Source organism: Phalacrocorax aristotelis, chromosome 25 (assembly GCF_949628215.1).
Source record: "Phalacrocorax aristotelis chromosome 25, bGulAri2.1, whole genome shotgun sequence".
NCBI classification, from domain to species: Eukaryota; Metazoa; Chordata; class Aves; order Suliformes; family Phalacrocoracidae; genus Phalacrocorax; species Phalacrocorax aristotelis.
The window spans coordinates 246687-266599 of NC_134300.1; the positions used below are offsets into that span (position 1 = coordinate 246687).

Below are 19913 nucleotides of genomic sequence, written 5' to 3' on the forward strand. Positions count from 1 at the left end.
GGGGATTGCCCTGATCCAGGTGCAGGACCTTGCACTTGGCCTTGTTGAACTTTGTGAGGTTCACGTGGGCCCCCTCCCCAAGCCAGTCTGGGCTTACGCATGCCCAGACCCCAGCAGACCCCAGAGCAGGGCTCCCTGTGAAGCCTTGCATGGGATACAGCCAGGGCTGGTAAGGGGCCATGTGCTGGCAGGGGTGCCAAGGCAGGAGGGCTGTGGGATGATGGGGAATCAAGGTCTGTCATGGGGACCGTGCCGGGGGAGTTTTCCCCACCCATCAGTCACAGGCATCACTCTGGGCACCCAAGAGACACCTGTGGAAGGATTTGCCAGGTGGACAGCTGTAGTAGGTTGACCTTGGATGGCCACCAGGTGCCCACCAAGCTGCTCTATCACTCCCCCTCCTCAGCACGTGATGAAAGGGTCAAGGCTACCAAGATGATCAGGGGCTGGAGCATCTCCCTTATGAGGAAAGGCTGAGAGACCGGGGTTTGTTCAGCCTGGAGAAGGCTGAGGGGGGATCTCATCAATGCTTATGAATATCTGAAGGGTGGGTGTCAAGAGGATGGGGTTGGACTCTTTTCAGTGGTGCCCAACGACAGGACAAGGGGCAACGGGCACAAGCTGGAACACGGGAGGTTCCACCTGAACATGAGGACAAACCCCTGCCCTGTGTGGGTGCCAGAGCAGGGGCACAGGCTGCCCAGAGAGGCTGTGGAGTCCCTTCCCTGGAGACATTCACACCCCGCCTGGACGCGGTCCTGTGCCCCCTGCTCTGGGAGTGCCTGGGGTGGGACGGGATGATCGCCAGAGGTCCCTTCCAGCCCCGCCATTCTGGGATTCTGTGGGCTGAGCTAAGGACAGGGAGATCAGTCAGCAATTACCTTCATGGGCAAAGCAGACTCGTCATGGAGAAATGAATTTATTGACTTTGACAATCAAATCAAAGTAGGATAATGAGACATAAGAAGAAACATAAAAACATCTTAGCCCCAACCCTCCCTTCTACCCAAACTCAACTTCACTCACAATTTCCCCACCTCCTACCCCTGAGCAGCGCAGGGGTACAGGGAATGGGGGTTGCAGCCAATTCATCACATGGCCTCTCTGCCGCTCCTTCCTCCTCACTCTCTTCCCCCGCTCCAGCACGGGGTCTCTCCCATGGGCGACAGTCCTCCATGAACTTCTCCAACTTGGGCCCTTCCCACAGACTGCCGTTCTTCACGTACTGCTCTAGCATGGGTCCCTTCCACGGGGTGCTGTCCTTCAGGAACAGACTGCTCCAGCGTGGGTCCTCGACGGGGTCACATGTCCTTCCAGAAAAGTTACTTCAGTGTGGGCTGCTCTCCATGGGTCCACAGGTGCTGCCAGAGCCTGCTCCAGCGTGGGCTTTCCATGGGATCACAGCCCCTTTTGGGTGCATCCACCTGCTCCAGCGTGGGGTCCTCCAGGGGCTGCAGGTGTATACCTGCGCCACCGTTACCTCCACGGCGGGGGGACAGCCGGCCTCACCATGGTCTTCACCGCAGGCTGCAGAGCCTAGGGCAACTCCTCCCCCTCCTTCTTCACTAATATTGGCGTCTGCTGAGTTGTTTCTCTCACATAGCCTCAATCCTCTCTCCCAGCTGCTGTTGCACAACAGTTTCTACCCCTTCTATGTATGTTATCCCAGAGGCACTACCACCATTGCTGATGGGCTCAGTCTTGGGCAGCGACAGATCCATCTTGGAGCTGGCTGCTATTGGCTCTGCTGGACAAGGGCCCAGCTTCTGTCATCTCCTCACAGAAGCCACCCGTGTAGCCCCCACTGCTACCAAAACCTTGCCACGCTGGAGCTGGTGAGCAAAAGCCATGCACGCAAGTAAAACAAAGCCAGGAATCCATTCATTGCTTTCCATCGCGCGGTAGGTGTTCAGCCATCTCCAGGAAAGCAGGGCTCCATCATGCGTAACGGTGACTTGGGAAGACAAACGCCACCGCTCTGAACATCCCCCCCTTCCTCCTTCTTCCCCCAGCTTTATAGACTGAGCATGACGTCATACGGTGTGGAATATCTCTTGGGTCAGTATGGGTCAGCTGTCCCAGCTTTGCCCCCTCCCAACCCCTTGTGCGCCCCAAGCCCACTCGCAGAAAAGGTCTTGACTCTGGGTAAGCCCTGCTCAGCAATACGAAAACATCCCTCGGTTATCAACACAGTTTTCAGCACAAATCCAAACTATGCCCTATCCTAGCTACTATGAGGATAGGGCATACTTATTATTAACTCTATTAACTCTACCCCAGCCAAAACCAGCACACCACGGTGCCCCGTTGCTGACGCTGGGAGCGCTCCTGCTCCGCCTGACAGCAGCAGCCAGTCAGGCACCGTCGGTACAGTCAGGGCAACAGGTTTCTTGTCCTGCTGCAGGCTGCACGGAGCGGGTACGGGGCTGCTGGACTGGGACCGCCAGACATCCCTGGCTCATTCTCAGCTGCACCTCCTAGTCCCTCTTTTCCCCTTTTATCCTGATGCTCTACTTGACAATCTTTTGGCTGGCATGTTTCCCCTCTGTGGTCTCACCAATTTCACCCCAGGCCAACTAGTCTGCCAACTAGTCTGCCACCTCCAACAGTCTCCCACTCTCTAAAGCGGTGAGTTGCACCTCGAGCCAGGGTTGCTGAAGACAGTGGTGAATGAAAGCTTCTGTAATCAGCGAGACAGCAGACACCATCAAAACATGTCCATCCTCGCCACTGCCCACCTTAGAAATCTCGAGACATCTCTAAAGGCACAAATAAGGAGCAGCTTAGAAGCTGTCCAGGTCAGTTGGCGTTGGTTTGGATCCCGGAGAGATCCATGTGTTCGGAGCAGGCTTTTCAGAATGACTCCTCAAGTCCTCTGTCTCTTAGGCTGCAGGTGAGGGCATTGATTAAAGATGTTTAGGCAGTGCAGAAGACAGAGATTATCTCTTCTGGGTTTCCTATTCTGACAGCATCTGGTAAGCGATCCACACTGTAAGAGTCCCATCGACAGCTGCAGCCCCAAACACCGATCGGAGCAGAGGAGCCGATGTAAACATCTTTTGCTTCCTGGTGCTGAGAGAGATTTTCGGAGTCGAGGAAAGGATGTAGTTGTGAGATGCCAGGAAGTGGAGAGCCGTGAAGGGGGCACGACACAGAGGGGGAGAAGCAGGGGTCTCTCAGGGAAGTCCATGCCGGGGTGTGTGAATGCAGGGCCCTGGGACGAGCCGGAGGGCACAGGAAGGTTCTGAGGGGACGTAAGGTCAGACTGGGGACCAGGGGGCACCCTGAGAGAACCCACAGGCCAATGCTGAGCTGGATCCCGACGCCCTGCTGTCGGCGCCCCGCCCCTCCCAGCCCGGGCAGCGGGTCACAATGGGGCCCTTTGTCACCCCCCTCTGACACCCCACGGCACCATATATAGCCAGCGTGGCTGCGGCCCTGCAGTGTCTGACAAGACAGCGACGGGACAGGGCAGGAGCGCGGAGCTGGCGAGGAGACCCCGAGCGCAGCCCACGCCTTTCCCTGCTGCCCCTGGCAGCCCTGCGGCACCGAGCCGTTTCCCTTAAGCTGCCCCGCTGTCCCCTTCCACTCTCCTCCATTTGCAGGATGCTGGAGAGTTCCCACAGCCGCCTCAGGGTGGCCTGGGAGGAGGTGGGGGCTCCCCAGGAGAGCAGCTCTGCATCAGAGCCCTACGAGGTGTGCATGGTCCAGTCGCTGCACAGCGGTGAGTGAGGGGCCCCCCCGGACTGGCAGGGTCGGGGCCAGCGAGCACAACCAGCTCGATGCTGGGATCCCGCTTCCTTGGCACGTTGGCAGCAGGGGTCCCATGGGCAGGGGGCACATGGTGCCTGAGTGCCAGGGCTGCTCAGGGCTGGGATCTGGCCCCAGTGCAGCCCCCCTCCTCAGCCGTGCCAAGCTTCAAGCCTGTTTCCCCCATTGGCAAGCTCATTGGCAAAGATGCTGTGTCCTACTGACTCCTCGGTGTTTCTCCTCCACGTAGGCGAGACACTGCCAGAGGATAATCCCGAGGATCCAGAGCTCCAACTGGGATGGGATTCTGAGAGCACCTGGTTGCTTTCATCGCTCGACAGCAGCGACATGAGCACGGTAATGAGCTCCCCCCTTGCTTGGACTCTTGCCCGTGCCATTGGCAGGAGGTTTGTGTGAGCAAAGGGAACCAGAATCAGTGGGGCTGGCACACTGCTGACCCCCGGCATGGACTATCCGAGGGCAGCACTGCAGCCCTCCTGGCCACCAGTGAGCCCTGGTTCTCTGCAGGGCCAACACACGGCAGCCATGACCCCAGCCCTCCTCCGTCACCCTGGGGCCCCTCAGCTCTCATCCTTTCCCCTGCAGAGAATGCAATCCCTGCTTCCAGCTGTCCTGCGCCACTGCTGCCAGCACTGCCGGGCATCTCTTGCCAGAGCTGCTCGCGGTGCTCAGCCAAGCAAGACCATCCAGGCACTCGGCGTGACGTGTCTTCCCTCCCTTCCTTCCTCCCTCCCATAGTTGTTTGGAGAATACCTCCAGCCTTCTCAGAAGACAGAGGTTCTCCTCGTGGCCATTGAGGCCTTGACAGCAGACGACAGCTATGACAGGGAGCTGGGCAGCGAAGTCCTGGACACGGCTGTGAGAGACCCTGCCTCCTGGCTGACGGATGTAAGTGCCCTGTGGCTGGCCTGCCCTGCCCATGAGCCCTGTCAGGCCTTGCTCTTCCCTTCTTCCCTAACCCAGCTCTCTCGCGCACCTGAAGCCCCTTCAAGGCAGCAGAGAGGGATGGGGAAGGCAGCAGTTTCACTGGCAGCTTGCAAAATGGCTGCACTCCACTGGTAGCACCACCCTGACCTGTGTCCCCACCAGGTGCCAAAGATCATGAGGTACATCCACAAAAACGTGGAGTGCATCCGCAGGGAGCCAGCCCGGCACAGCCTGCACTCACTCCTTCTCCTGCTGACCAAGTGGTGCCCCAGGGATGTGGTCAGGAGCCTGCTGATGATCTCTCCAACATGTGACAGGTACTGGCCCCGACAGCCTGGAGGGCTTGTTCCCTGCGGGGAGAGGGGCCCAGAGACCCTCTGGCTGCCAGACCCAGGGAAAACGGCAGGACATCCGCAAGGAGCAGGGCCCTCCATCCCACCACCCTTCCCAGCCCCAGTGGGTCAGCCAGGCCCGCAGCAGCCAAAGCTGGCCAAGCCAGAGCCCCGCCACCACGCTCCTCCCTGCCCCACGGGGAACACCACCTCAGCCCCCTCCTGCGGGCACGGGCAGGGCCCCCGGGCACCCCACGCGAGGGGGGTGGGCAGAGCCAGGGCTGCAGCGCAGCCTGGGGCTGGAGAGGCTGGCCCGGGCACGGTGCAGTGGCTGAGGCAGCCTTGCTGACCGAGCACTCTGGGTCTGCAGCGCTGCCCTGGCCATGTGGGAGGTGATGGCCTCCGTGCCTTGGGCTTTGTGGAATGTCTTGACGGAGCTGCTCAGCGTGCTCCAGGACCAGCGGCTGCGCAAGGTGTTCAGCTGTGCTGCAGAGGACGCCTTCTTCTGCCCCTTGGCTGTGAGTGGCTTCAAGTCTGGGGAGAGGAGACACTTGCCGCCGCCCGCGTGTCCTGCCTGGGTGGAGGCGGAGGGAGCCCCGTGGGCTCTGCTCGTCTCTCACTGCTGCCTTCGTTCTAGCTGCTGGTCCGCGCTGACATCGAAACAGGGGAGTTTGCTGCCCTGTACAAAGCCCAGAGGTACCTGAGGCATGCAAGCCTGGCGATGCTCCCACTGGCGCTCAGGGGCCTCATCACACTCTCGGAGACTCCGGAGACGGTGAGCAGGGTATAGTCGAGCAGAGCCATGTTGGCAGCGGGTAACGCGGTGGCCTGGCCTTGGCTGGGAGTCACAACGTGGGGTGAGGGCTACAGAGTCACCCTCCCTGCTATGGAGGGGGCTGGTGGGTGCCTGGGGAGCCGTCCTGGCACAGAGGGTTACCAATCCACCTGCCCCTTCTGGATGGTCGGGAACGGGGGTGGCTGAGCAGGTGACACTGCTCTCCTGCCCTCGCTGCCCTTCCTCGGGCTCTCCCCACATCCCCATCAGTGGCCACTGCCTGCCAGGAGGCTGCTGCAGTGACTCCTGTGCCACCTGCTGGGAAGCCGGACGGGAGCCTGGTGCTCACCGACCGCTGCATGCATGCCAGGGTGGTCTTTCGCTGCTTCAGAATAAGGAAACTGTGTCCTTCATACAGGCAAGAAAAATACAGGTCCTGCTGCCAGACGTGATGGAGACCCTGCAGGATGCCAACACTCACATCAGGGTGAAGGCCCTGGTGTTCATCAGGAACATGATGGGTCACATGAAGAGGGAGGAGGCCAGCCTGATGGCTCCGCAGCTGGTGGAGAAGCTCCAGCCCCTCTTTGATGATGTAAGGCTGCCGCGGGAGCCTGAGCCCTACAGAGGGGCACTCTGCAAAGAGTGCTGCCCCTCAGCCCAGCCCCGTGGGCAGCACTTGGCCAGGGCTCCCCTCCCCTCTTCACTCCTGTTGCCTGCCCTTTCAGGGCTCTGGGGCCATTGAGCCGCCGCTGCAGATCTGGCCCACAGCCCCTGTGTTCAGGATCCGGCCTCAGAGCGTCTCCCCTCACATCAGCCACGCTGACGCCCTTGCTCACCACGGGCAAGGAGCGGCTGTTGCTGAAGTCCCCCGTCCTCCTCCCTACCAGGAGTGCAGCCAGGTGCGTGAGCTCTCCATCAGCCTCTTCAAGGACGTGATGAAGAGTGTGGTGGGGAGAAACAAGATGATGAAGAAGAAAGTGCAGAGGGTCCTGCTCCCGCTCTTCTTCCATATGAGCGACCAGATCAGGAGCGTGGCCAAGGTGCAGTGACCAGCAACCAGTGTTGAGGGGAGGGGTGTGCTGACACCACGGGGGTGGCCTGGGCATAAGGGGCAAGGGCTGCTCGATGTCAGAGTCTGGGAAAGCGTGTCACCTCAGGGTCCCACTGCTCCCCTCCTTCCCTGCCCTGCTCCCACCACTGCCTTCCTCCTGCCCCCCTGCTGCCTGCTGCAGAGGTGGATGGGGAGCTGGGGTCCCCCCACACCCGCTCTCCCCATTCAGCCCTCCTCCAGCACAGCCTGCAGACCCAGTACGAGCTGGGCCAGAGAACCTGGCACAGGCATTTCCCCGACCTGCCCTGCCTGCTCCAGCAAGGCTCAGTAGCAGCCCATGGCCACCAAACACACGAGTCCCTACAGGCTTCCCAGCTGTCCCTGCAGGTGTGGGAGGCCTGGGCTTTGAGCCCCAACCCCTGTCCCCCAGGGCTGCGCCCAAGAGACCCCCAGCTGTTTGGGCCAGGGCACGTCCCAGCTCCCTGAGAGCAGGAGCGCTGCAGAAACAAAGCCCTGCTCACGCAGGTGCCCTCACCTAGGGCTGGTGAACTTGGCCTCTGCAGAGAGGTGCAGCACTCCCAAGGGGTGGGGAGAGCCAGCTTGTTCCCCAGCCTGGGGCAGGGAGAGCAGTGGGAAGGAAGATGCAGCCAGAAGGGGCCTGGCACTGCATCGCGGGATCAAAGCTCTGCCTGTCCGGAGCCTGGGCGTGAAGGAGCTGGGGCAGCCCCAGCTGGGCAGCCAAGCGTCCTGCTGGAGGATGCCCATGGGAGGTGCTGCTGGCTCCGTCCTGCCCCAGGGGCTCTGGGACTCCAGCCCTCGCTGCCTACAGCCGTAGGCCCACTCCTCCCTTGCCCTTCAGTCTGCCCCATCCCTGGCAGGAGCTCGGCAGCTCTTGAGGATCTCTGTTCTGCTGGCCGGCAGCGTGAGATACCTGAGGCCGTGCCCGCCCCGTGTCCCTGCCCTCAGCACTGAACCCGGTTCAGTCTCCGTCCCCCACTGCCTCTTCCCGTAAGGGGCTGGGAAGGGCTCGGAGCCTGGCCAAGTGGAGGAGGATGCCAGGTCTCGTCCCTGAGCTGTGGTGCCATCTCCCAGCCTCTGCTTCTCTGCAGGCCTCTAGGGACACCCTCCTCACCTGTGCAGAGTTCCTGGCGTGGAGGAAGCTCAGCGACCTGGCCAAGACATATCAGAGAGACCTGATTGGAAAGTGCTTGGTGAGGACAAGCCCCAAGCCCCAGGGCCGGGCTGGATGAGGGCCGCCCCTCGTACCCCTGGGGAGGGCTATGCAGCTGTGCCTCATCTCCCCTGCTCCAGCCCGGAGCCCACAGCCTGCAGCTGCATTTGCCTTCCCTGCCCTCAAGCTCAGAGGCCCCAAGGGCTCCTCTCCAGGCCCCTCTCCCCTCCCTGCCTCCAGGGTGCCAAACAAGACCCAGGCCCGTGCAAGCCCTGGCAGTGGGACAGAGCATTCTCATCAACCCCTACTGCCCTGTGCCTGTGGCACTCTCGGAACCTCAGTCCCACAGGGCTGCTGGCTGAGAGGGAAGGAGGGCACTGGGAGGAGGGACTGGTCTAGATTGCTGGGGAGGGTCTGTATCAGCCCCATGCCCTTCTCCTCTCTCCAGCTGGAGCACAACAGGCACAGGGTAGAAGAATATGTGCGTCAGAGCCTGCTGTACCTGAATGACCCTCAGGCCACCTTGCGAGAGGCAGCCGTGAGGTTCATCGGTGAGCCACAGCCCCCGGGGACCCTCTTCTGGCAGCCTGTCCCCTGTCCCCTCCACTGCACCGGCAGCAAGGGGCAGCCCCGTGGCTGCCAGAGCCCCGGCTGCCCTGTGCAGGGCCCACCACGCACGTGGGCTGCTGGGAGCCTTGCTCAGTCCCACCACCCTCGGGTAGCGTCCTTCCCTGGGGCCGGCGCTGCTGAGGGGGAGGAGGGTGTGTGGCTGAGCTGGCAGGGCCGGGGCCGTGCTGCTGGGAGCGTGCTGGGGAGCAGAGGTCTGACAGGAGCTCTGTGCCTAGGGCTTGCTGCACGGCGCCTGAGGAACTGGAGCAAAGACAGCCTGTATGAGATCTGCAACGGTGAGTAGGGGCAGTGCTGTGCTGGCACGGGCTGGAGGGCAGGGCACAGAGCCTGGGCAGGGTGCTGCCGTGCCTGGCCCTGCTCCAGGGAAATGCTTCAGGGGCAGAGGAGCATGCCTGGGGCACATGGGGCATTCCTGAGAGCAGCTTGCAGCTGTTCTGTTTGTCTCACCTGCTCCTCCTGGCCAGGGAAATAGAGATGGGTGGGGCTGGCATGGTCTGGAGGGGGGTCCTGGGAGTCTCTGCAGGCAGTGGGTGTTCACATCTGCTCTGCTCCCTTCTCTTGCAGCCCTCCTGCCCTTGGGGGGAGATCCTGAACAGTCGGTCAGGTCCCTGGCAGCTCAGACAATCTTTGTCCTGACAAAAGAGATGCCAGCATCAGGGTGGAGCCTGCGGTCACTGTGCTGCTGGCTCTGCTGAGCCCCGGAGACATTAAACTCTATGGAAAATGGCTGTAGTCGTCTTTTTTGTTGTTGGTTTTTTTGTTTTTTGTTTTTTTAATCTAGTAAAGCTGGAACAAGAAGCCCAGTCCCATGGTGTCCTTGCCATGGGGAGCACCCTGAGCGTGCCGAGCAGACAGTGTCATTCCTGGCCTCTGCCGCTGCCCGCAGGACGGCACACCCAGACCCAGGGTGTCCTTGCAACAAAGCCCCAGCTGCCCCGCTGCACCACAGCACCCGGAGGGGAGGAGGAGAGAGGCTTTAGCCCAACCTGCCCCTGCTGAGACATCTCAGGGCACAAAGCACAGGAAAAGGCACCCAGCTGTGCCAAGCTGGCGAGTCATCACGTGTCCTGGCAAAGTCCCCTCTTGTGCTGGGGAGCTGTGCTGCTTTTGGCTGGGATAGAGTTAAATCACAACAGTCCTTTCTCCACCCCTTCTTCCATACCATTACTGCCAGGCTCAGGTCCCGCACTACCCAATACAACCTCGTGAACCACCACCCCCGTTCCCATCCTTTGACCGAACACACAGATAGCATTCCCTCAGTCTACGGACCAGCGCTGTGAAACGCCCATGAAATGTCCACACAACGTCCATTGAGTTCGTTGGGTCCGCGACTGTGGGCTCCATCTGTTGTGGTGGTCCCTCAGGGCAGGAGAGGTGGTCTGTTGCCAGGAGTTATTGGGCACCAAGGCCAGCTCCGGTCAGAACCAAGAGGTTGCCCTCGTTTTCAGGCTCCGGAGCGCCATTTGCAACACCGAGCCCATCCTTGCAGTGCCCAAAGCCACCTCTGTGGGGCTGAAACCCTCATTTTCAGGGTCACAACCTGTCTGTTACGACCCAGAGCCTTTCCTCAGGGCCCACAGTTTCACCCGGAGGGTCTAAACCCTGAGGGCGGAGCCAGTCGCCCACAACACCCACCCAGAGGGGAGTCAGCTGGCCCAGGACAGCCAATCGCCTTTGAGGAGGCGGGGCCAGGCAAGTGATTGACGTGTGACCAGCCACGAGGTCCCTTCCAGCCTGAAGGGTGCTGTCCTCCCTCCCTCTCCCTGCTGCCGGCGTTGGGGTGAGCAGTAAGGGTCACCCCGACCACGGAAGTGATTCACATCAGGGCAGGGCTGCTGGACAGGTACCCTGAAAGAGCCCTGATCTCATCCTTTGCTCACCTCGGGCTTCCATTTTTCTTTTCCACCCCACCTCAACTTCTAGTCTTTTACCACCCCTAGCCTCTCCAAAAAGAACCGCCCACCCTGTTCACCCTGTCCACACTGGCCGTGTTTTTCTTTTCTTTTACCCTCCTTTGGGGTTTCTGAGATGGTTGCTGTGGTATTTTCTACCTCGGGCAGCGATTCCTGTAAAAGTGTGCCCCATTTCAGAGAAGAGTGTACCCCGTGACTGAGAAGAGCCAGGGGCTGCTGATGGATGAGGAACCAACAGGAAAACACCTGGGCAATGCCTTAAAGGAATTTGGGTGTGGTCCTCTGAAAAGGTGGCATGGCCAATAACCCAACTGGGTTACAGGGTCCCTACTACAAATGAGACACAGCAACTCATCTCGAATACGATCATCACCAGAGAAGGAGGAGGAGGACAAGGAGGAGGAAGAAGAGGAGAAAGACGACTCCTCTGGTAAAAAGAGGGACCTTTCCTTCTTTTCTCTCGCATAAGCTTCCCTGGAGCAGGGTGTGGGGGAAGGAAAAAGACACTAGTTAAAGATGGGTCAAGGAAAACTTTCCCAAGCTTTGGATTTTATCAGAGGAAGAGAACAGATGGAATTCTTCTCGCTCCACATTAGCCTTTAGTTTAAACTACTTTTCTACAGCCACAACACTAGAAGAGGGAGGGGCAACAATTCACCTTCTGCAGAACTCTCCCATTCGTTTGATCAACCCAGAAATTAGCTCAGGCTAGGAAAAATAGGTTTTCTGACAGCTAGAAATCAATTGAAATGAATCCCACCTCTCCTTTGCCAGCGGGTAAATGTAAATTGCGGGCTCAGGACCAAGTTAGTCTCCAAGTAGCTACATTTTAGAAATGGAAGTAGTCTACGTTACAGCTTCTACAGAAGGAGATCCGTGACAGAGAAACAGAAGTGCTACCTAGTGCATTTTAAAACAGCCACGCTTGTCAGCACACAGTAGTATTTTCTTAGCTTATAGCAACAGGAAAACTTCAGGCTGTTCCACACATGGCATTTGATAAAAGTCAGAGGGGGAGGAAATCTCAGTCCAACAGCCAGCTGTTAAAATGTTGCAAGGAGCCTTTGCAATATCAAACAGAACCAAAACCAGCTTTCAAAGAGAATGACTCCGCTGTAACCACCGCTGAAATGTTTTGTAGAAATACAGGTTCTTAGCACACCACACGATTAACCAGCTCCCAGGGGCATGAACAGGAGGACCCCCCTACTGTAATATTAGAAAGTATCCCACATTTTAAGGTGAAGGTACAATGGCAATGCTTCCTCCCCCGTAACTGCAGGTGCTGGCCAGGTCGGTTGCGTTGCCACTCAGACATTTCCCCAAGGTTCCTCTCGTTCACTTTTTGGTCAGTCCCATTGATTCCATACTTACGCATTAAGAGCTGGCATTGCATATTTTCCACTGCTTGTCAGCATAGCACCCTTGTGTTGGGACCTTTCACCCCCACCATGAAACTCCACGGAATTCCTGTGCTCTTTCCGTTCTGGGAACAGGCTCAAAATTTTTGTCCTGTTAAGGACAGAAACGCACATACATCTCATCTTAAGACCCACACTTAAAATGACATTTCCACGATTACTTTAAGCAGAAAAAGCCTGTCATCTTCTCCTTTTCAACTAACTCTCCTTTTCTCCTCTCAGCGCACTCAAGCTCACAAGGAGAGGCATTCATGTCCAAAAAGGAATCTGAACCAATCGGGGACAGAATTACGGATGTCAGATTTAGACCTACATACAAAAGGCTTTCAATTTTAGGTTGATTGTAGCCCATTCCATGGGAATCAGCAGCTGTATTCTTCACAGGCACAGACCCTGAGCTCATGAATCTCTAGGTTAAGTTATCCGAACAGCTTATCAAGTGATCAGCTCCAATGAGCCAGGGTTAGAGTAATGCCTCACACCATTCGAGTGAAGGAAAAGCAGCTATACCAAACATCAAGACGAAAAGTAAACACACCACATAGTAATTTTGATACTGCAAGGGCCGTTTTAAAATGTGTAGTTACACGCAGTATTCGACCCAAGTGGCAAATCACGATCTAGGCCATTACCAGTCCAGTATTTCCTTCTGTTATTTACATTTTAGTAGCAGAACGACAGTGTTTTCAAACCTGACGAAAAATGCTGCCCCTTTTCCAAATGTAAATTCAAAGTCGTGCTATACTAAAGAAAGGCTTCACCTTTGGGAAACTAAAGCAGCATCCAACCCTGAGGTCACCCAGATCCAAAAATGGGGGATTTGACCCACAAAGGCACTGGGCTCTAACCCTGTGCCAAAATTTGTACACTGGGTTTTAGGGATTTTCATTTGCAGGCAAACTAGTCAACTGCTTCATCAGAGAAAGTGGAAAGAGCAAATGCAGAAATTCAGAACACCACTTTGTGTAGCAACGATAATATTTACCTTCACGGCAGTCCACTGAAGACATTTCTGTACTGAGAGGGGCCCAAACAACATCACTTCCATTATATGGTTTCAGGAACAAACACTCAAGTATTTACGGACATGAAAAGGAGTCATTGAGCTGCACAGAACTGTCCTCAAAACATAGGGCATCTGCTGGGTTTGGTATTTGTTCAAACCCGCAGATCAAAAGGAAGAAACTGTACCGAGTTCAGTAACAATGCTTTCTCAGTGGGTTTTGGTAACAATTTCAAAAACCATTAGGCAAAGCAAAAGTATTTAAAAACAGAAGCTAAGTGATACAAGGTGAAAATGGTAAAAAGCACACTCCAAACCATTCTTATTGCAAAGAACAGAAGCACACAACAAGCTACACAAACATGCACATTACTAGCTGTAGACAGGCAGATGTAGAGCATGGCACCATGTTCGGTTGAGCAAACCTTGAACCTACATCATCTAAAAGCGATCTGTACAACACACAGCCTTTCAGGAAATATCCTTGCATATTCAGGATGAAATACAACGCATGACTGGGCACCAATACCAATAGTCACATTAGAACTGCGCAAATGATGGCATTACTAGTTTTTACTATGCCGAATCAAACATATTGTCTTTACAACACAGTCTATGGTTTTCTTGAAAACATATTAAGTTAATGTTTGGAAAATTGTCACAAGGCTCCATTGTTCAAAATTAAGTCCAGTGTGCAGAAAAACCTGTGAGACTGTGTTTTTACGTACTGCTTTTGATGTTCCACTCACTGGCTCGGTTTGACTTCTAGAAGAATAAAGAAAGGTGATCAGAACTTCAAGCAGAGCACTTGTACCCAACATCAAGCAGTGCAAACAAGTTATAAAGCCTGAACATCAAAACATGATGCTCTGATAGCCTAGGGAACGTGGAAATTCATTCGTACACATAAACTCTTCTCTCTTGGTAGAGTCAGTGCAACTAAAAAAGCCCCCCAAAATCCCTTTTCTACTTTGTCACAAGTTACCCTCCCACATACAGGACCCAGAACACAACAGTGCAAGAGGAAACCCTCAGGTGTTTTGTCTCTGCTGCAGAAGGATCAAAACTATGAAGCCTGCACTACAGTTTTGTGTTCTTAAATAATCAACCATCAAAACACGAAGGCACCTTTAGCCAGACTGTATAGCCCCAGTATTACAGATCGGTACCAGATACGGTACTTCAATTTCTAAGGAAGAACGGTGATAGTCTAGACACTTCAAAGTCTATTTAAGTGGAAAAAAAAATCAGTGATCTGACAAACAAATAACAACAATGTCAGCAGCATCGTCTTTAGAACAGTGTTTCTTTGTGGAAGCCCAAGCCCTGTGTTCAGAAAGCTACCATACTTAGCCATCAAAGTGCCAAAATACTAAATCTGTTACATATGCTATATTGCCTGAAAATAGGAGTGGAAATGTCACCTGAAAGGAGTTCCTAGGATTCGGTGCGATTCGGGAGCCCTCGGACAAAACCCAGAAAGGTCTTAATTGCCAGATTTTGCTTTAAGATAACCTGGAAAATGCTACAGTGCTGTAGGAAATGGTTATTACATTTGAAATCTTGCTGAGATTTCACACACTCATTGATCTGTAGCTGCATGCTACTCATCACAAATCAGACATGCAACCACTGATAGCGTTAACAAACAATTCATACCTCATCCAAAGTGTCCCATGAGCAGAGGGCAATTCAAAGGCTGCTGTGGAATTTATGTGCAAAGAGAAGGGCTCGTGCTGCCTGCCACTGCTGGAACACCAGCAGGCTCGCAATTACAGCCACGCACCTCCTGAAGGTGAGGAAGGACAAGGACGTACTTTAGATCACCACGCAAGGGTTTCTTCAACCAGTTACCTTGAAGAACACACCACAAGGGCAGTAACACGTTTGTGAAGGTCTCTCCACCACTACAGCCTCCATTCCTCACTCCCACACCTGAACCACCCTGACAGCAGTTTCTGCAATGTTTCCAGCTGAAGGAATAGAAAGCTCATCTGTCTCGTTCATTTTCCATGTTAGAACAGCAGTGCCATTCTTTCCGTGTCCCTGCATACAGGTACTAGTTTGATCTTTGATGACAGCAGCCTCTCTCCTCTCATTTCAGGGCAGCATTACAATACCAGGAGACGGTGCCGCCCAACCAGAAACGGAGGGTGCATCGCCCAGACAGCACTACGCATACGTAGCTCAATTAACCCCCAAAACAAGGAACACAGAATACAGAATAAAAACCCGGAGCACAGATACCAGCTTAGGGTAGAAATGATATCTTAGAAAGAGAACTGGTAGCATTTGCTAACGTGCTAAGGTGCTTACTGAGTTTCAGGTTTGAAATGATTAACTATTCCTTCATCGTACTCACACAGAAGGCAATACACCTGAGGATATTGTTCGTTTGCTCTCGCCTGAAACGGACTTTGTCTTTAGGAAACTTGTTGGAGTCTCTTGTGAATGAAACTTCTTGTCTGCATGGCTCACCAGCTGGCAACCCTTGGTCTTTCCTCTATAGCTAGTATGCAAAAACCCCAGATCTGGGGTGGAAGAACACCTGCTGTTTCCTGCCCCCTCTCCCCCAAAGGCAAGAAATAGTCAAACACTGACAATCAGACTCTTCTGGGGTGGGAGCAAATTATAAGTTTACACTACAGTGCGTATCTGTCTTTAGTCTAAAAGCAAACACATATAATAAGGAATCTCTCCATGTGCAGGAAACAGGATGTACAACTCGGCTCCCAGAACAATCAACCCCAAGAACAAACCCTACAGAAACATCTTAGAAATTACCATTGTCGGAGTTTGAACCCCATGTCCCAGCAGGGCTAAAAATGCCCGTCTACTTGGGGGCAGATCCATTAAAATCGACCTCATGACAACATTCACACTGGGGGACCCCGAATGTGGTCTTGCACGTGGTTCTTAGACCGTTCAAGCGTTCAGGTCCAATGCGATTTGACCAGTCGCTACTTAACACGCACGCGCGCCGCTCTTTCTCAAAGCAACTCTAATTCTGTGGTGTCGTCATCCGTCTGCTTCTTTCTTGATCTAGACGTCACCAGAGTCAGGCTTGCTGCAGTTCCTCACCTCTGATGGCAGGTGAGGGGAGGGTTTCACAGAGGCGTCACACAGGCTGGGATGCTGGCGTGATCTGGGTAGTAATGCTATACTTTGCGTCCCAGCCTCTCAGCATCCCTGGCAGAACCATCCCACAGCGTTTCATCACGCCTGCTCCCTGCCAGGGGCTTTCTTGGCTCGGGGCAGGTCCCTCTTTCCCTGCCCTCTGGCACCCAGACCCAATTCACAGCTCGGCACTGCACGCCCTGCTCCCGGCGCCCCCAGGGCACCCGTCCTGCCGCTCGCTGCTCTAAGGATGCTCTGCCTGAAAGGACTAAAACCCTGACAATCCCTGACTCGGACCTTATTGTAAGCATCCTTGTTCGCTTGTGGTTTCCTCTCCTGCAAAGGTAGTTTTAGGCATTTGAAGAATGCAACTTAGTGCCTGATAGGATTAAAAAGATCTTGAATAAGCTCATAAATTCATTGATAACATAGACTCGGGACATCAGTGCCGAGATAAGCACTCCAGGAACTAGTTTAAATCAGCCCCTTGTGATAGTCCACGGCCAAAGGACCGGTGAGCTAATTCAATGACTATATATGGGCAAAGGAAACCCAAAGTTCAACCAGCGGACAGGTGAGGAAGACCATCGGAGACCACTGGAGGACCCCCAAAGACCACTAAAGAAGACAACTATGCACGCAGATTGAACTTTTACGTATGTTAATGAATCCTCGGGAACCCTACGACTATGTATGACTTTATAGCATGCCCTTCCCACGCTTTCTCAGGAGCGGGTGAAGAAGCCACTGGCCACCATGGCCTTAAGGGGTGGAAGCCCGGCTGCCTGTGCAAGCCCAGCCGACCCGCCAGCAGGTGAGCCGGCGCTGGATTAGCCCTTGGCGGGGGGGGATGTCCATATTCCCCATGGCCAGAAAGAAAGAGTGCGAAAGGGGCGCTGCAAGAGGGGACGGGGCACCTGAAGCCTCCAGCCCTCGTTTCCAAGCCCGACGTTAGCTCAGAGCCGGCCGGAGCCAGGCTGGAGCCAGGCCGGGAGCGCGGCGCCTGCCCTCCCCGCTGCCTTCCCTCTGCCCCGGAGGTGGGCTGCACAGGGAACGCTGCTCCAGGACAGCGGGGAGAAGGAGGTAGAGACAGCTGAACAGGGGATTTTCACATTTGTGAAGAATCAAGCAGAAACAGTTGCAAAGGGCAGCGTCAATTTACGGGAATTTTCACCTGATGAAGCCAAGTAGTAGAAGTGAGAGTTACACAGAACTAGAGGGGAGCGCTGCAGTCAAACAGGGAAGCAACGCAGACAGCTCTAACCGCACACTTTCACCTGGCTGCCCGAAACAAAACAGGTTTGGGATCCCGATTGCTCACCTCACCCTGGAATAGTCCCATTCCTCGCCTGAAAGCTACTGTGCGCACGGCCGAGGACAGACACCATCCACACAAGGAGCAATCAGAGCTCGACGCTGCACTTCCACTAGTGAAGTTTCCTTGGAAAAAAATACACCGAAGAAAAAAGATCGGCCACCCCCGACCCCCTCCCCCCGCCCCCGCCATTTCTCCTCCTCCGGCCCCTCGGCCTCTGCCCCCTCCGGCCCCGCCCCAGCCCGGCTGGGACTGACAGGCCGCCTCCGGCCCCGCTGATTGGCTCAGACGCGGCCAATGGCGCGGCCGTTGCCGGGCGGGCACAGGCAGCGCGGGCCTCTCCTCGCAGCGCTGCCCCCCGCCCCCCGCCGCTCGTTCCGCAGCGCGCCGGGACACTGGGCCTGCGCAGAGGCGGCCCTCGGGAAGGGCCGTGGCAGCGGGCGCTGTTGTCTCAGCAGCGCGGGCGGGGTGGGCAGCTCTGCGTCCCTCGGGCCGCTCGTGGGGGCTGGGCCTGCCTGGGGAGGGGGGGCAGGGGGCAGGAGCGGCGGGGAGCTGCCCTGGGTGTGCTCTGGGTCAGCAAGTCCTTCCCCAAATGCGGGTCGGTCTGTGCTCCAGCCACAGCCCCTGGGCAGGAGGAGCTGCGTGAGGAGGCCGCTGGCATCAGCCAGGCCGGCACCTGGGAGGAGAGACGGCTCTGCCCCCGTTCCCACCGCCCGTGCTGAGCCCAGCGCCCAGGGCCTTCCTCAGGCCTCGCCTTCCCCTGAGTGTGGGGAGGAGAGACGCCCTGTCCTGGCATGGCCCAGGGCATCCTCCTGTGGCCAGAAGGAAGGACGGGGCCCGCGTCGCTCTCCCCACGGGGGCTGGCCACCGGCCTTGATGTCTGTCCCCGGGGCTCCCCAGTGCTGGCAGGCCATGCAGGGCTTCAGGGCCAAGCAAATGCTGGGGCACCGGCAGCTCCTGGGGCTCAGGGCAGCTTTGGGCATCTCCAAAGCCGAGGGGCGGCTGCCCCTTTGCTTCTGCTTCTACTCTGCTTTGCATTATTTGCTACCCGCTTCATGGCCAAAAGTGTTTCTCCTCGTGGCACATGGCCTGGGCAGAAGCCACTTTCCTGTCAGTCTGGCAGGATTTCAGGGAAAGGAGGAAGTCACAGCATGCACACAGGTATGAGGACAGTGAAAAGGAGCCCTATCAGGGCTTTTGTGCTCTTTCAGATCTGAACTCTGATGTTTGTGTGCATCCCACCACCAAAGTCAGGGTTTTCTTCCTCAAAGCTGCACCGCTTTTCACCAGCCAAAGTGCGTTGGGCTGAGCTGGCCTTCAGGATTACTCAGCTCCTTTCGTTTTAATTGTGTGCTGACACTTTCCCTTTTTGCCAGCAATTTCTCTCCTTCTCCTCTCTTCCCCCCCTCCAGTTCCATCCTCTTTCAAAGGTGTCGGTCGTGGTTCAGCCCCAGTCGGCAACTAAACACCATGCAGCTGCTCGCTCACTCCCCCCACGCCCCTGTGGGACTGGGGAGAGAATCAGAAGAGCAAAAGAAAAAAAAAAACCAAAACTTGTGGGTTGAGAGAAGATCGGTTTAATAATTAGAATAAAATAATAATGATAATAATATTGGTTATGATAACAACACTAATTGACAATATAATAAAAAGGAAAAGGGAAAAAGGGAAAAAAACAGAAAGGCAAACGACACAACCGCTCACCACCAGCCGACCAACGCTGCCCGTCCCCGAGCCGCGGTTGCTGCCTCCCTCCCCCAGCCAGCTCCTCCCAGTTAACACTCTGGGCACGACGTTACATGATATGGAATATCCCTTTGGCCAGTTTGAATCCGCTCTCTTGGCTGTGCCCTCCCGGCTTCTTGTGCACCCGGCAGAGCACGGAAAGCTAGAAGAGTCCTTGGCTTAGTATAAGCACTACCCAGCAACAACTAAACCATCGGTGTGTTACCAACATTGTTCTCATACTAAGCCCAAAGCACGGCACTGTGCCAGCTGCAGTGAAGAAAATTAACTCTATCCCAGCTAAAACCATGGCAAAAGGTAATTATGATTTCACCTTCTGGACAGATCATCGAGTAGGTAGACACAGGATATAAGTATAGGCTGGTCTATACCTCCAGAGCTGTAGGCTGAGCTATTCTACCTTGACAGCCTAGATAGATATGGGCTATGGGTGGAGCTACTGTTTGCCAGTTATTATTTCTTCTGGGATCCTGAGGCAGTGGTGGTCCTCAGCCTGCAGCTCTGCAGCAGTTAAACCTACCACTGAAAGAGTTTTGATGGTGGATGCTGTTCTGTGTTTCATTTTCACTGAGCTGGAATTGTTTCTATGCAATTAGGTGATGGGGATCTCCTTGCACTGACCTTCTGTTTCTGGAGCGCGTCCTGACAGCCTTTGTCATCCAGAGCTTTCCCGTCTGTTCCCAGGAGGAGTGATGGCCACGGTGTGGAATGACTAATGTGAGTAACGGCCAGTTT

At 55.5% G+C, this 19913-nt stretch overlaps 1 long non-coding RNA gene across 2 annotated transcripts; it reads right to left on the reverse strand.

Annotated features, from left to right (window-relative positions):
• Positions 1-7863: 7863 nt before the first annotated feature.
• Positions 7864-17579, reverse strand: LOC142048362 (uncharacterized). 2 transcript variants are annotated; one of them, XR_012657462.1, is made up of 4 exons: positions 17439-17579; positions 11951-12088; positions 9108-9292; positions 7864-8028 (listed from the first exon to the last, which is right to left on the reverse strand). It is a non-coding gene; the product is annotated as an uncharacterized LOC142048362 (long non-coding RNA). The 2 variants fall into 2 exon arrangements; XR_012657461.1 differs by lacking the exon at positions 7864-8028 and having other exon boundaries at positions 8480-9292.
• Between the last annotated feature and the right edge of the window lie 2334 nt (positions 17580-19913).